Consider the following 6,050-nt stretch of genomic DNA (forward strand, 5'->3'; position numbering starts at 1 on the left):
TTGTCACCTCTGCAGGTTGGAAGACTACATTGTCTTTGTAACTAACAATCCCAGAAGGTAAAACCAACACTCAAGAGCAGAATGACTTAGGATGTGTTGAACTCAAATGCTGTCCTACAAGTAATTTTGTTCACTCTTACTAAAAATACTCCATGTCGTGTCCCACTATTCCTTACCCCCTCCCCCTCCTTTTTTTTTTTTTTTTTTTTTGATCATGCATGCAACAATCTTCTTCAGTACTGAAGGAAAACAAGGTATGTTTCTGTACTGAGGTGTACTGTCTGTTAAGGCACAGGGAGAATAAATGTAAAGATGAAATAAAGTTACCCTCATTGGGGAAGGTATACAATTAGCAATAGCTGTTTAAAACTGTTTAAGAATTTGTCAGATTTCAATGCCTGAATTAAGAAATATAAATAAAAAAATCAAAAAGAAAATCTATATGAGGAGAGTATTGCAACAGAGATATGAAGAGGTCAATAAAGGAATATGTTCCTGGGAAAAGGGCTGCCCCATATTGCTGTGTGCTGCCATAATCCACACTGTCCTTTGACTTCATTCCTCCTGCTCAATGTGTCTCACAGGTGTATTTATAATCCCTGTGGCAGTGTTTTGTCCCTGGTGTTAAAAAAATTTGTGCAGGTATAAAGGCCAAAAATAAGCAAGGGATGAGAAGAAACGCCTTCAATCCCAAACTGCAGATGGTGCAATGAAGTTGGCTGAATACACAGTCATGTCCTATCAGCCTGCAGAGCAAGCATTCCCACCTTCAGCATGCAGATACAAGGATGCTGAGAACACCTGCTTTGCCCCCCACCCCACCCATTCCCCCTTTTGCCTTATTTATGGTCTTATATGGCCCTAATACACAAACAAAAAGAAAGCAGAATGCAAGACATAGGTGTCATATTTTCTTTAAATTCCTGTAAACCGTAGTGGCAATGTTTTGACATTTTAATCATATAATTAGAGAAAGAGCCAGAACAACTCTGTTCATTTAATCTGAAGAGCTAAAGCCCAAAGGACTCATTCAAGCACATCGAGGCATATTGCATGGCAGACACTGTGCACACCAATACTGAAGCTCTTTGAGGTGCTGACTTCCAATAGGAACTCGGTGATGTTCATGGTTTCTCTCTGACAGTCTGTTCAGCACAACATGGTTAGATCAATCCCCATAGAAAAAGACAATCTCAGCTTCTTTTTCAGAACATTTAATGAAAAATATTTTTTCCCCATTTAGTTCTAGCCTTAATTTTCTGAAAATGTATGGGACGTGGGTACCCATGGGTGTGGATGGGTGTCTGCATTGTTGCTGCGTGTGGTGATGCCAGGGCTGCCCCGTAACGGCCGCAGTGGCCCCATGGCAGGGCATGGCTGGGCCCAGCAGCCAAGATGGCGGCGCCTCACCTCAGGGACAGCCTGGAAAAGAAAGGATGAAACAGCGCTGCCCGGCAGCTGGCAGAAAGAAAGAGAGAAAGGGGGAGAAACAGCCCTGCCAGCACCTGAGGAGTGGAAGGGGGCTCCAGGCACCGGATCAGAGATCCCCTGGGCAGGAGGCAGTGCTGGAGCAGGGATTTTCCTCCTTCAGCCCCTAGGCAGGCCCCACACTGGAGCAGGGCATGGTGTGAGGAGGAAGGGGCGGCAGAGAGGGGCTCTCAGGGACTGACCCCAGCCCTGCGCCCACTCAGGGGCAGGAAGTGGAGGGGTAGGGGGATGAAGGAATGAAGCTAAGCCTGGGAAGAAGGGGTAGGGGTGGGAAAATTGTTTTAATATGTCTTTATTTCTCACTATTCAGCTCTATTTTAATTGGCAATAAATTTAAACAATTTTCCCAATGTTGGGTCTGTTTTGCCTGTGAATGCCACAGAATGCTATTGCAAATTCCTTTTATCCAGCCTTTTAAGTTCACTGAAACAACATCAGAATTGCCACAACCAGCCAATAAATACCAGGGGCCATGCAAATGTTAAAAGACATGGATTAATTTATAAAAATAAAATAAAAAATTACAACTCGTCCAATTCCTAGGAACAGATATTGAACAGCTGTAATTCGTAGGCCTTGCTGATGACTTTTGCTCAGTTGAAGCACTGTCTACATCAGTTCTTAGGAATGATGCAGAAAACAACATTATCTTCTTTGGTTACTGGCCAGTCAGATGACAGGAGGGTTCTCAGGAGGCAGAACGGGAAGCAGATGAGAATATAGCCAGCAAAAATAGCACGAGTGAAAGGTGAGCATGTAATCTGAGGCAGTGATAACAAGGAATGAATGCAATATGAAGGGAACAAGAGAGAAATGGGTGGGCAAAGTGGTTGGAGAAGTTATTCCTGAACATTACAAGAGCAGCGTTCCTGTTGACAGTCAGGAATGCTGCATCATGCACATTAGTAGTTCAGCTCCACAGGGAACAGAAAGTGAAAGGAAAACCCATCAGTATATCACAGTCCAGACATGACATTTCTGTAACTGAGAGCACACAAGGGAGAAGTTCTACTGGAAACATATATTTCTACTACTTTCAGCATTGAAGGGGCCATATTCCATTTTGTATGTGACTGGTTAGAAAAAGGAGAGGAAGGGAGAACTCCTGAGTTTAAGCGTGGCATGACTTTCAAAATCATCAACCATAGTAGTGCCAAACTATCTGACAATACTTTATGATCACATCCCCCCAAACACATTCTTGAATATATATAACACTTTCAGACAAAATGTTTCCAAGGTTTTCAAACCTGCTACCAAAGAAAACAAAATAATCCTATTAAGTGTTTCCTGTCTGCCCTTGTTGTTGTACAGCAAGAGAGTTCTCAAACAATACCATTTTCTCCAAGCTCTGTAATGAGCCATTACCAGCTTTTGTGCAGCTGCCACTGTTGTGACTGGCCTTTGTATGAAAAAGTCATTGGCAATTTCCTATTTTACCTTCCATTTCCCAGGGTAAGAACCTTTACACAGAAAAGATTTTGAAGCTGGTCACCTTATCTGTCCCAGTTCGTATTGGAAGGTGGCCTATTTGCAAGAAATGACTACAACATCTGAGGATCCATTACCAGTTTATGGAAACTTTGGGGAGTTAAGATAGCTGAATTCAGGCTTTGACTAAATAAGAAGAAAAAAAAAAAAAAAGGTACAGAGACTGAGGAATTAATTAAGTTCTGTTGAGATCTGAAGGTGCAGAATGAGAAGAAAGTGAGTGTACTGTAAATCCGAAGTAACTCTGAGTATCTCAATTAATTCCCCACAGTCCTTCACTTTCCACTATTACTCATCACACCTTAACCATGCGTTTGTTTTACTAGACTGCTGCCTCCTTGTTATGGAATTGGACAGCTGGTAATGTATTTTGAAAGACCTCTTGCCAACTTGCCTTAAGCTTCAAGTTAGAAGTGACCCTATTTTTTATCTACGATGCTCAGGTTTAGTGTTATTGTTCATGTTCACGTTACATTATTTGCATTAGGAGTGATGTCTGTCTTAGTGGAATTAGGGTATCTGATTGTAGAGAGACTGTGCAACAACAGAGCAAAATTACCATCTGAAAATAAAATACAACTATATTGGATTTGTACTTATTATTTTAAAAAGAACATTTCAAGTTTCTAAAAGTTACAACTCAATAGGAATATAGCTTAATTTAAAATGCTAAGGCCCTGACTTGTTGCAATTACAGTAGTACAAGCAATTTTATCCTTGTATTTTTAAGAAAAACAATGGCAGCTCTTGAGGCTTTCAGCAGAGCTAGGAAATTTACAAGTAACCAAAAACTAATGGAGGGCTTGATCTTATATGGTTTTGGTTTGCAGGAGGGAACAGAGAACAGACAAACTTGATGACGCCCTAATGAAAGCTCCACTGCATAACCTCTCAATGTCCTGCCTATCAAAAATAAATAAATAAATAAATAAATCCACAACCAGAAGACAGAAGCAGAAGCTAAGCACATCATTTGTGATTTTTGCTTCTGTCTTTAAATTGTTTGGAGGAGCTGAGTTTATAGTGATGAATTTTTAGACAAGCATAGTATTTCCATAATGAACACTGCAAAAAAGTAGGAAGTTCAATATGTATGTTAACTGTAAATAAACCTGATTCAGACTAGAAGCAGCCTACCTGTAGAAGCACGGAGCATTGCTCAGGCAATTTTAGCTTGCTTCTCAAGTAGCTTAGCTCCTTCATGGCAAGTAGGAAGTGGGAACTATAGAAGTATAGAGTTATCATTCTTAGGAGGTCAGCATTTGACCTATATCTTTTTTTCTTAGCTTAGTTATAGCTATCCCTCTCTTGCTCTGTGCTTCAGAGAAAGGATCTATAAAACAGACTTATTTCTTTTTGGAAACAACACTGAAGAACAAAAACGGCCATTTCTAATGCCATTTTCTTAATATAATACACAAAGACTCTCAGGTTAAAGTAATGTTGCCCAGGAGATGCATCTAATTTTTACCAATTCAATTTAATAGCAACAAAACACATATTAAATGGAACACTTTTACCCATGTTTTTTGCCTTTATTTCTGTATGATATATCAAATTAGTCGTTAAGATTCTGAAGTGTTTGACCGAACATATTTTTACTTTCACACAATATATCAGGCAACAGCTTTTGTCTTTAGACCAGAGCAGTATCAATTTTTATTTCTTCCTAAACCTTCTGAGGTTTGTCTTGCCTGAGATACTCGTGTGCATTTTAGTTTTATGCTGCATGCCAGTGTTTGAATGTCTCTGGTTGTGTATGAGTGGTCAAAGACATTAGTTAACCTGCTCATACAGCCCGATCAAAGGTCATAAAACATTTGGTTCTCTTATGAGTGATGATAAGAGTGGTCTTAAAAAAGAATGTAAGAATTCAAATGTAAGTTAAGACAGTCCAAAGCAGCACCACTTTCCCAAAATTATGATCTCATTTACTAGTGGCATGGCTAATCATTAAACATAAGAAAAATGAAATGTAGAATATTATGGGAGATGTATACCCAAGCCTACAGTTAATATCCAAAAAGCAAATGGTCGTATATATAATATCACTGACTGGAGTTAGTCAAAAGATCAAAATGTGAACTATGATTTTTCCTCACATTCATGTTTTTCATGATGCATCCATCACTGTCTCGGGATGATAGAATTGTAGAACATTCCATGTTGGAAGAGACCCACAAGGATCATCAAGTCCAACTACAGGCTCCACACAGAACCACCCAAAAATCAAACTATATGTCTGAGAATGTTGTCCAAATACTTCTTGAACTCTGACATGACCACTTCCTTGGGGAGACTCTTCCAGTGCCTGACCCCCGTCTTGGTGAATAACCTTCTCCTGGTATCCAACCCGAACCTCCCCTGACACAGTGTAATGCAATTCCCTCAGGTCCTATCTCTGGTCACCAGAGAGAGTAGATCAATGTCTGCTTCTTTACTCCCATTGTAAGGATTCTGTAGGCCATGATGAGGTCTCCCCTCAGTCCCGTCTTCTCCAGGCTGCTCAAACCAAGTGACCTCAGCCACTCCTCATACATCTTCCCCTCTAGACTCCACTATCTTTGTAGCCCTCCTTTGGATGCTCTCTAATAGTTTTATATATTTCTTATCTTGTGGTGCCCAGAACTGCATACAGTACTCAAGGTGAGGCCATACCAGTGCAGAGCAGCACAGGTCAATCCCTTATCTCAAAAAGTTAGCAATGCTGTACCTGATGCACCCTTTGTGGTTGTGGTTGTGGATGTGGTTGGCCCTTTTAGTTGCCATGGCATACTGCTGGCTCATGTTAAACTTGCCATCAACCAAAAACCCCAGAGCCCTTTATGCAGGGCTGTTCTCCAGTCTCCGGTTCCCCAGTCTGTGCGTATATCCAGGTTTGCCATATGCCAGTTGCACTTGCTCTTGTTAAACTTGTTTGGTGATTGTCCAGCTCTCTAATTTGTTAAGACCTCTGCAAGGCCTCTTTACCCTTGAGGGAGTAAACAGCTCCTCCCAATTTAGTGTTGTCTGCAAACTTACTTAGTATACCCTCTAGCCCTTCATCCAATTCATTTATGAAAACATTGAAG

The sequence above is a fragment of the Anas platyrhynchos genome, chromosome 2, assembly GCF_047663525.1.
Source record: "Anas platyrhynchos isolate ZD024472 breed Pekin duck chromosome 2, IASCAAS_PekinDuck_T2T, whole genome shotgun sequence".
NCBI classification, from domain to species: domain Eukaryota; kingdom Metazoa; phylum Chordata; class Aves; order Anseriformes; family Anatidae; genus Anas; species Anas platyrhynchos.